Here is a 12047-nt window from a genome sequence, read left to right on the forward strand (position 1 = left end):
TAGTTTTGCCTTTTCCAGAATGCTACAGAAATAGAATAATACAGGATGTAATAGACATTTTAAAGTACACTTCAGTTCTCCCAACTGCAATTTAGACACCAGTATCTCTTAATTAATGCGCTTCTGCTGTACATACCACAAGCATTATATAAGTAAGATTAAATCTATTTTCCTTAGTTATCTAGATGAGGAATTAGAAGTTTGTTGTACTGTTTTCTGTATTGATACATTAAACTTGTGGGACTAGAATTTAGAAGTGAATAAAAAAAGCTCTTTTTAAGAAAGAAAGAAAACATTGGTGTCAATTATACTGAATCTCCCTAGATGGATTTTTTTAGGGGGTTATATAATCTTTGACTTTTAATAGCCCCCCAATGATTGCTAAAATAGGTTTCTCTGTGAGTGAAAATGAAGAAGAAACTTTGTTTACATAATCATACTCTATCAGTCTAAACTTCTCTCTTCACTTTATATATTGTATTTTAAAAAACAAAAAATTACTTCGTGAAGTATAGGCTTAGTTTCCAGAAATGGGAAATTGGAGGAAGACTTGTTCACTGTGTGCATGAACAAAAGGAAGCTGAGTACCCGTGTGCTTGCAGTAAGAAAAAGGAAAGTGTATATTTTTTGTGTTTCTGTATGGCACTGATTTTCTAGCAAGCTGAATTTGCTCTATAGGAGTAGTTGTTTATATGTTCATTTTCTTTCTAGACAATCCCACAACAGAAAGATTCTTATATGCTGACAATGCTGTTGGTGAGTTCAAATAAACTTTAAAAGCAATTAATATTTAAAATCATCAGCACTATTCTAGCCTCTCCTTTATCTCCTCTTCTCTTGTTTCCTCTCTTCTTCTCTATTTAATGTCTACGAGGGTCACACACTATTGCTCTTTGGTGACCATTTTTTTGTTGTCTGGGATGCGGATAATCCAACGGAGACTGTAAGTGGAAGCCAAGCATGAATTTAAGTAATACAGTGGATATTTCAGGACACCAAAGGTCTTGATAGCTCTGGTTTTCTATCTTAAAATTTTTATGCCTTTGCGTATTTTCCCTTCGGATCCCAGAGGAGTGTAAAAAATAGGCTTAACACACTTTAAGTGTCTTTCAGTGGTAGGTTTTTATCCAAGAGGACTCAAATTCACCTTTTTCTATACAAGTGGGTTTTGGATTAAAACTCAAGGTAGCAAGTTCAGAAATTGGTCTGAAGTTTTCATTTTATTTCAAACTGAACTCATGTTACTCCTGTTGAAAATTGTACTGACAGGCCTATACATATAATTTATGATATTTCCTATCAAGATGTTTAGCTGAATTAGAAACATTTGTGAACAAGTCCTTCTGCAGTTGGTTAAAAGACATTTTCCTGCTGGGGAAGGGAGGAGTACGTGGAGTGCAGAGGCACAGAGAGAACTCAGAATACCTTTTATTTCAACGACTGTTGATCAAGTAATTGACCATAAACTGTTTACAATCATGACCCTTGTTGCAACCACAGAGGAGGTGTTTATGGATAGACATTAAGTTCTTTTTTAAGTTGTTCACAAAGTGTGCTGTTTACAGAGCAAAATTTCCCAAACATCTTATTTTTCTCTGAAACATTACATGAAGTAGATCACAAGGTTCGTCAGAGTTAGCATCGAGAAGAAAGGAGATAAGTGAAGATTTTCCTATATTTTTGGGAGAATCTGACTATTTCAACAGTACTTCCATTTTTACATATCAGATTATGGAATAGAGAAACTCAACATAAGGTCTTTTAGAAGTATTTAAAAACTCAAAGAGACCCTCAGCATTTTAGACAGAGACTATTGTATTGATTTGTTAAATTGCTTAAAGAGAAAGATACTGACCACATTGGTACTTAATGAAGGATTGATAAAATTTACCAATAAAGAGAAGTAATATGACTGTGTGAGAGAAAATATACTTGAAACTACATTTTCAGGAGATTATGTAAGATACTATTAGTTTAAATCATGTTTTTGTCAAATGCCAAGAGATTTTTTTTTTAAACAATTGTATGAATTGTTTTTCAAATAAAATAAAGGTGCACTTATTTTTAAAAGAATGCATTTTTGCAAGTCTGATGGTGGCCTAATGAACAAACTTCTGGAAGAAATGTGGTGCAAATGGAAAGCTCCACTCAGTTCACACATGTGTAGCTCCCCAGTTGCAGTCCACGGCTTACCTCACACGGACCGCAAAATATGCCAACCGATGAGGTATTTTCTTGAGGGCCCTTTATGTGTCCACACTTGCTGGATGCAGCTGAAATGTAAAAGACACTTTCCTTCCCTCTGGTAAGGCTCAGAGACTTGGACACAGTGAGAAGGATAGCTGGCACATCCGGGCATCATCGTGAGCGAAGCTGTCAGGAAGCTTTGGCAGCACTAGTTGTGAGGTGAGGAGAACCAGTACTCGGGAGGCTACAGAAGAAAATGAACAGAATGGATAACTAGGAGATGTTTTGGGAAGGCAACATTGACAGAGCCAGTGCGTGGGCTGAGAGAAAACCCAGATGACTATTTTTCAAGCCAGCATGATCAAGAGAAATAGGGGAGTCTGAGGAGAGGGGAGTTCTGATGAGGAGGATGCCAAGCTTAATTTCAGAGAAGGTGATTTTAAGGAGGTTCTGGAACAACCAAGGAAAAATGCCTAGAGGTAGATGACTCTTAGGTTCATCTCAGTGGTAAATGTTGGTTTTGATGCTTAAAATATTAATTAGATAGGGCATTGAATTGAAAGGCAGTCATTTTGACAGCTTCATATATTGCTAAGGAGCGCAAGGTCAGAGTAAATCACTGGAGAAAAAGAGGCAGAAGAGCTAAGAAACATTTCCTGAACAATCGACCAACTCCTGGCAATGGGCCATGGGTTTGATGTGCTTTCTTTTTCTCATCTTCATGACACTTCACCCTCCTCTGAGTAGGTGACATATTCTGGTTAGATGTGCTCAAGAAGTTTTTATCCCTTTTTCACAGATGAGAAAACAGAGGATCAGAAAGGTTTCAGCAACTTATTCACGGGCTGAGTTTAAAGCCAGGTCTTTCCGGCTTTGGAAATCCACATGCTTTTCTCTATATTTGTTTTCACATCTCAATTGTTGTTTTTATGGCCTTCTCTCCATCCATAATCCTTTTAATGCTTGCTCACTAGGCTTAAGACTTCCAATTCCTGTTTACGACATTGCCTGACTTAAGACTAAGTCTGACAAAATGTGCCACAAGAACCCAGTTGTATCAAGTCAATATCTGTCTACACCATCTTCAGACACTATACTCATTTCTCATGTACCTGAGCAAAACTCAGTTTTGAGTAACTTGTTCAATATCACAGGAAAAACATTTATTGAGCAGTTACTATACTCTAGACATGTTAGATGTGAAATATCAAAGTATCTTCTAAGGGGGTTGGGAGCTTCTCCCTGGATGCACACACGTTATACAGATGTCGCAGGAAACTTTATTAAAAGATGTATTTTATTTTCTTCCTGTATTTTCCCCTCACCTGTTCTGCAAAGGTAGTTGGGCCCTCTTACGCCCCCTATAGGTCTTAAAGCAGAGATGCACTTCAAGATGCTTCTCTTGCTGCCTTCTCTTTTTCTAAAGGCTAGACTCATTGGAGAATGGAGTGGGGAAGAATTTTATGCTAATGACTTGGAAGGAAATAAGGGACAGGGAGGGATTTCTCTGAGACCCCAGAATTCATAAGTGGATCAAAGAACAGCAGGGCCAATCTCCTGGTCTGTGGCAGTGCAAGATGTCAGAGGAAAAGACTGCATAGCACCCATAGTGAGGCCGGTTCTATGCGCTATAAATCTTACCTCCATGAGAATTCCTACAGCCCAGATTCGACTATTATACAGTTCCCAACTCCAACGGGATAGATTGGGCTCGGAGAATAAAGGTGTTGGCAAGAACCTTGCAGGGCTGAATGATTCACAATAACATGCAAGTCTTTTGTCTTTGGGTGTGAATTAGGAGTGTCCTTTACGTCACATAACAACTGATGTCCATGAGGATGAATTCAAGAGTCAGATTCAATTTGAATTAAAAAAATTAGAAAAAGATATTATTTCATATGTCAAGAATATAGTTCGAAATTCCTGCCTACTCTTTATGTAGATACATCTCTGTATCAGATTCATGATCATGGATAAGCTCCAAATGGAAGAGGAATAGACAGTAAATGCGGAGGGATTTTCTCAATGGGAGAGATTGTTATGGGAAAAAGGAGTCCAAAAGGCTTCACTGAAGATTCGAGAATGACATTTGTGACAGAAACTTCTGGTTCTGGAGAAAGCAATGTGCGTTCTCCCATTCTTTCTTACTAATCAAATTCCAGCAAAATATTAGTCTCTTTACAGCTTGGGTAACAATGTTCCATATTCCTGGCCAATAAGATGAACAAAGCAGAGCTCCCAGGAAGCCTTTTTATTAAGATAAAAAAGGCCAGACTTAGCTAGCATAGAAGACTTTTGACATTATCTTTCACCTCCATCTTTTTGTCTGGAATGCACATGTGGTGCTCATAGGTGAGATTAGACTTCTTACAGCCTATAGGACAGAAGCTATATGCTCAGCAAGGTAGAACTGGAAGAGGGAAGTGCCTGGGCCCTTAACGATGTCCTTGAGCACCTGTACCAGTCCTGGAACTTCCGGACTTCTTGTTAGGCAGGAAAAGCAAATGCCTCTTGCGTTAAGACACTGTCATTGGATTTTTCCTCTGAGTGGCTAAATCTTAATCAATAGGGGCTTGAAGGAGAGGATCTAGGAAAGCAGGGAAGAGAGGGGAGGACCATTCATGAGAGGCACAGGAGTGGGAATGTATGTGGCATATCTGGGAAACAAGGCATAGAACAGTTTGGAGAGTAATTTATTCTACCTGGAAAATGTCTGTTGAAAAGATGGGAAAGACCAAGCAAGTAATGACGTGATTAAATATTAAAGTTCTGTGCTTTTAAAAGACTGGGAAGAGGACTAACACATATGTTTAGGACTAATTGGGTTTAGATACAGCTTTCACTGATGATAGTCTTGTTATGGAAAAAATGGTTTAGCTATCAATTATTAGAACTTGTCAAATATGCTTTCATAATGAAGATTCCACTGTATGATCTGACAGCTGGTTGATGGATTTATTGGGGGTTGAGATAACATGTATTGTGTTACTGGTATGTGATACAAATTGTGTCTACACAATAGAAAGAAAGTAGAAACCCGATGATGGTTCTGACTGATTGATTTTTTTCTCTACTGGGTGAAGCTTTATTATTTAGTTGAAATCATTCCAGCAGATGCTTGGTGAATTCTCAAAGAGCTTCAAGTAATTTCCTTCACCTTTCCAGTGGTTTTTGGACTTTAGCAAGTATCAGATTTGCAGGGGGAATTTGTTCAATGCAGAGTCCTGGGCCTGAACCTCAGAGACTTTGATACAATAGGCCTGGAATGGATGTCAGGAATCTTCATTTTTGACAAGTGCTCCTCCCTGGTGGTTCTGTTACAGATAGTTTCCTGAGTGTCATTTGAGAAGCACCAATCTGTAGTCTGTTCCCCTTCTTTATTTCCTCTCCTTCCCTGTGCCAGTGCCGTAGTGCCTTCCAGAAAGAAAGAAGTTTCTGAAGGTGAGGATCTCATTTACTCTCCCATGACTTTCTACTGGTAGTTGGGAGGTTTCACCAAAGACATGCTGGTTTTCAGATTCTTCTCAAACCTCTCAAAAATTTTGGTTTCTTCCAATTCCAAAGGAACACTGTTCTTTTATTAAAGATTCTGTTTATTAACTATAAAACATAAAAATTCAGGAAAGGATATATAAGAAAATACAAATCATCACTATTCCTCTACTTAGAACCATTGCTAATGTTTTCACATATTTCTTTCTCTTTCTTTTCATAAAAATTGGACTCAATTTACTTAAGGACACCTTTGCTGCTTTTCCTATCCTTTACGTTTTATGTTCTCGGGCTTACTAATGTTAGGGTCCTAATTGCAAATATGGACGTGAAGGTACTCTACTTTCTTCATGAATGTCCTATTCATCGTTACCTTATAGAACTTCTCTAGAATATTTGTACACACATCTCTGTTTTATAAGGAAAAGATACCTTTAATAAATGAACAAGGTCTTATTGGTTTAAAATAAGAAGTGTAAACATTTCAGGAAAGACTGACAGAAGTCACTTATTGGAGTTGTGTGAATTTGAGTTACAAGGAATTCTTGTGTCACTTGCACTTAAAGCCTTACCTCTTATTGTGGAATAGGACAGCTATGGCACCAGACCACCACATCTCTGTCCATTTATGACAATAAGCGGTATCATAAGAGCGTAGATAGTCAGCTCCTTGGTTAAACCAGGAATCTTTGGTTGGAAGGAACAGAAACTGACCTCGGTTTACACAGAATGGGGAATTTATGGGCTGAACAAGAATAGCTCAGAAAACTGAAGGAAAAGCAGTAGAACTGGGTCTCAGTAAAGGTGGGAGGACAGCTCAGAAGATCTGGGCTGCAGGGGATAAAGGGCTGTCTTTTCTGGGCATTCGTCCCAGAATGAATCTGCACTAACTCTTTCCTGTCTCTAGGTCCCTCCTCTGTTGAGTGCCAGGCACTCTTCTGGGTTCTAGGGTTACAACAGTGAACAAGACAGACTAAAACCCTGCCCTGTGGAGTTAGCGTTCTAGTTGTGGGAGATGACAAGCTACCAAACACAAATGAATAAAATATTCAATATGTTAGATGGTGATAAGTGTTATGGAGAATGAATGAAGGAAGGTCTGGGAAGGATGGGGAGCTGTGATAGGAGGGTGATGCAATTTCAAACTGAGTGGTCAGAAAAGGCCTGACCTAGAGGATAATGTTCGTGTCAACACCTAGAGGATATTAGTGAAGATGTTGGGAGATGAGCTTTCCTGGCGGAGGGGACAGTGTTCACTTATATTTTAAAAGGATCACGTTGGTTGCTCTGTTGAGAATATGCTGAAGGGAACCAAAAACTGAATCAGGGTCACCAGTGAGAAAGCTTCCAGGTGGGAGATGATTTGGGGTTGGGCCAGAATGATCTTAGTGGAGGTGATGATGAGAAGTGATCAAGTTCTAGATCTCTTGAAGGAAGAGCTGTCAGGATTTGATGGCAGTCAGGATTTGGGGTGTGAGAGAAGGAGATGAATCAATGGTGACTCCTAGGATTTTATCCTGAGCAGTTTTTAGATGGAAAAGACTGAAGGAAAGAGCAAGTTTGCTGGATTGGGAGCTTGGTTTGGGTGTGTTAAGGATGAAACCAAGTGGAAGTATCAGGAGGAGGCAGATGGACATGTTAAGTAGTCAATCTGGGGTTCAGGGAAGAGGTCTATGCTGGAGAATAGTATTTAAAGCTATAAATTTTAAATTTATGTAAATGGTATTTTAAGCCATGAGGTTGGTAGTGATCAACTTGGGAATAAGTATAGATGGGAAATAGAAAAAGCCCAAGGCAATGAGTGGTTTAGGGGAGGTCTTAAAAAGGGAACTGAGAAGGAGCGATCTAATTAATTGGACTAACTTGTATCTTATAGCTGTGCCTTGGTCTTGGAGTGGGAGTAGTCTTACCAAGTTGACCGTCTTGCCAAGACTGTGAGTAGTGGTAGAGGTGGTTCTGCAAAGTAATTTTCAGAAGAAAGATTGTGCAGGCATAAACAACACATGGCCACTATATTTCTCTTTCCAGAATTTATTGATGTTCATTTTGCTCTTTTCACAAAAGTAAGTAAGTTGCATGTTACACACTAAGGCACACTGATCTGGATTACATAAAGTTGTTAGTCCTTATGCTAATTTATGCTATTTCATTTCTTAATAAAACTAAAGAATTCTTACTGTCCCTTGAACTTTTGAAACTCTAGATTTGGTTGCCAAATTGGACACTAGATTGTAAAACTCTGAAGGCAAGTTTTGTGTCTTATTTGTCTCTGGGTCCTTAACACCAAACATAGAGCTTGACATAGGTTAGGAGTTCAATATATGCTTTTAGAATAAATTAATGCATGGATCATTTGCAACAGCTGATACATTTCAATTCCTTCAAGTTATTGGGCGATGTATTTATCAGAACTCTCGTTTTCAAGAGAGAAACCCAGCTGAAACTGTCTTACACAAGAAAGGAAATTTATTAGTTCTCATGATTAAAATGTGACAGTGATTTCAGGCATGGCTGGATCCAGGTACCAGACAATGTTATCGTGTATGTCTTTTACTTTTGAAAGTGCTCCCTTCTTTACGGGCACCATTCTCATATGGTATGTCACCCACCCCCACCTTATGGTGTCCACCAGCAGTTCAAGACTTACATTACCAGCTTAGCAAACGCTGTGAAAAGAGAACACTTTTTTTTTTCAATAGTTCCTGAAGAATTTCTTGGACTTGAGTCACATATCTGTCACTGACTCAATCACTGTGCCCAAGCTGATGGGGTCCTCTCATTACTTAGGTTTGGTCAAATGTCCACCTGGAGTGCTAGGTGAACATTTCTATCAGCTAAGACATGATCTATCAGCTAAGACATGACCCCCCAGGAGAAACCAAAGTGCTAATAGCTGCAGACAAAGGAATGGCTGTTGAGCAGGAAGAAGCAACAGATGGCCATTACAAAAGTGAAGTCTTCATAGGAGCACTTGGAGGAAGCAGTCAAATTCTTTGACTCTTCTATGTTGTCTATTTACACAGAGACTGTTGCATCTGGTTGTGTTTGGTTTGACCATAGTTTGGAATGAGTTGGCAAGTCACGAGCAGTTGTGCTTGAACTCCGTAAACTGCATAACCACTAGGACTATGCTGATGGTCTGTTTCCTGTCTCTCACTGCACCTTGGGCCTGGGAGAGTATCTCCAGGCATTGTCTGACCCTCCGAGGGCTCACAAGGCTGAGGCTGCCTGGAGCCCTGCCCAGAGGACACCCTGTTAAACATGGAGATGAAGTTATCATGGGCTTGGCAAATTCTCCTCTGGCTGTTTTATGATAATACCCTCAGCCAAGGAGATGATTCAAGGAGTGGTGCTTCAGAACAATGAAGCCCCTTGGTGGAACGCCACAGAACTTGGAAAAAAGAATTTTAATACCCTGTGGGGGAAAGTTGCTGTAATTTTGAAGGTGTTTTACTCAGGAAAGGAGCCCATGATTTGTGAAGCAAGACTAATCTGCTCATGGGAAGCTGCAGCATGAAATGAGACAAGGTGTGATAACCTGTCAAGTTCCAAAGAGAGATGATTTAGGGGGAGATAGTGGTTTGAAAATGTGAGGATGGGTGTTACTAACTTAATCCATATGATGCCTTCAAAACAAAAAGTATATTAGGGGTGAAAGGCATGAAACAGACATTATTCATTGTCTCCAGGTGATATTTCTCCTGTGAGTTTACAAGCAAGTGTTGGCATGCTGTGTGCAGACATTTGTGCAATAGATTAGAGCGCCCAGATCACCACAGATGAAAAGTAGAGGGGGGGACACCTTTGACTCTTTCCCTTCCCCCTCTAATTTATCTATCTCATTTATTCCAGACAAGAGTTCCTTTCCTTTGTGAAAATTAGAGACATCTGTAGTTATACAACCTGAGTAGAGGATAATCAAAGCTCACGCTGCCAGGTGTGAACAGATTGCTTGTCGGGTCGAGAAGGTGACTCTTTTCCTCCTCCTCCTCTCATGGGCACCATCCGCAGTCATTAGGAGGTGTTTTCCAGGAGTGGATGAGGAGGGAGGAGAGGAAGAATCCATGTTCTGGTGGGAGAAGCAGATGCCGCTAGACCAGGATGACTCATACAAATGGCAATGTGCTTCCACTTCTATAAGGCAGTTCCACAGACTCTCCTGCTAATTGGGGCTTGGAGTGATGCTGTGAAGGGGGTGCATGGACCTCTGAATGGTTCTATATTTGGGAAATGTTACAACTGCAACAGCCTACTTTTGTTAGGATGTTCATATACATCCCTTGGACTGGAGAAAGACTTTACAAATCTAGAGAATAGATTCTCAGAATGGTCTGTTGCCCATGGGAAGATAGGACTGCAAGGAGCCTCTAATTAGAAAGCAATGAGGATGAGGTTCTATGGTGATTCCCAGATGATTTTTGTTTTGAATTTGAAATTTTATTTATTTGTAACTAATTTAAGTTTAAGAACCATGCATAAGTCAGCCACTAAAGAATTTTTAAGTATGTTTAGAACTGCTTAAACAATACTTTATTTTTTGGAGCAGTTTTAGATTCATGACAAAATTGAGCAAAAGGTACAGAGATTTCTCATGTACCCCCTGCTCTACATGCAACATGCACATCTCCCACACTATTGGAATCCTCCACCAAAGTGGTACATTGGTTACAATGATTGAACCTACTGTGATACATCATCACCTAAAGTTCATGGTTTATATTAGGCTTCACTCCTGGTGCTGGGCATTCTGTAGTTTTTAACAAATGTATAATGACTTGTATCCACCATTATAGTAACATACAGAATAGTTTCACTGACCTAAAAATCCTCTGTGCTCCACCTATTCATCCTTTTTTCCCTCCACTGATCCCTGGCAACCACTGATCTTTTTACTGTCTTCATAGTTTTACCTTTTCCAGAATGTTTCGTAGGTGGATCATCCCGAATGCAGCCTTTTCAGATTGACTTCTTTTACTTAGTAATATGCATTTAAGATTCCTCCATGTCTTTTCATGGCTTGATAGCTTATTTCTTTAAAATTTTTTTCAATTACAGTTAACATTCAATATTATATTTTACATTAGTTTCAGGTGTAGAGCATAGTGTTTAGACATTTATGTAACTTATGAAGTCTTCCTCCTGATAAATCTAGTACCCACCTGACACCATACATAGTTATCACAATATTATTGACTATATTCCCTATGCTGTACTTTACATCCCTGTGAGTGTTTTTATAACTGCCAATTTACACTTCTTAATTCCTTTAGCTTTTCTCCAGCCTCCCAACCTCACTCTCATCTGGCTAGATATTTTACTCTCTGGATGTACAACTTCCATGTGATTTTGAAATGGTGCGTTTACTCCCTGGGGAAAAGGGATGTCACAAATAGTGGGGCACACCTGCAGGACTGTGAGAGTCATGAGCAAGCTTTCTTCTGCTTGCTGACACTAGAGTGTCACTTGTTGCTGTGGTTTAGTGGTCATAGAAAAGGTTTTCTGTCTTTTCACCTTTAAATTTTTACTGGACTTCTTTGCTACCTCCTTTAGGGGCAGAGATATTGAGTTGTAGGAGGAGGAAAAGCACATGGTATTTGGATCCAGGAGGAGCTGTGTTTGGCTCCTGCTTCTGCCACTTACGAACCATGGAATCTTGGGAAATCCGTTTTACCTCTGGCTCTGTGCTGTGGTTTCTCCATCTTTAAAAAAGAGACAGGGATCCGACCTGAGCTGAAACTTGTGAGAATTAAAATAGTGCATGTGATAGTTTCATAAACTATATAGCACCTCTTCTAATGTTCATTTAATAATTGTTCCAAGTGAAGTGATTGAGGCCCTGGTATTCCTGCTCTCAGCTTCCTTACATTCTCTTCCCCAGCTGTTTCCGTGATGAGGACCTGCAGGGCCATTTATTACATCTCCATACCCTGAAGGGAAGTTTTGCGAACATGATCAGTTTTAGGGGAGAGATCTACTCTGTACTTGTAACTAATAAATGAACCATAACTCACCCTCATAAACCCCCAGCAACCCCCAAACTCACGCTCTAAACACTGGAAGTCTCATAGGCTGACCTAAATAGGGACTGCCGCAGGCTCAATCTGGACGACCCCAAACTCCATCCAAACTGCCCCCAAATCAAATTTCCCAACTTATTAGTCCACAGTTGATTTCTAGATCATTGCTATTAGTTAAATTATTTTTCTCTGAGTTTATATTGAAGTGAAGGAAGTTTTGGGTGAAATGGAGAAAGCTGCTGCTTACCGAGACCCTCAGGCATGCAAACTGTCCACATTTCTCTAGTTAGGCCACAGGCAGCACTAGTTCATCCAAATCACTGATGCTCTGCAGTCTGATGTGCCTGTTAC

Source organism: Pteropus vampyrus, unplaced genomic scaffold (assembly GCF_000151845.1).
Source record: "Pteropus vampyrus isolate Shadow unplaced genomic scaffold, Pvam_2.0 Scaffold354, whole genome shotgun sequence".
Classification (NCBI taxonomy): Eukaryota; Metazoa; Chordata; class Mammalia; order Chiroptera; family Pteropodidae; genus Pteropus; species Pteropus vampyrus.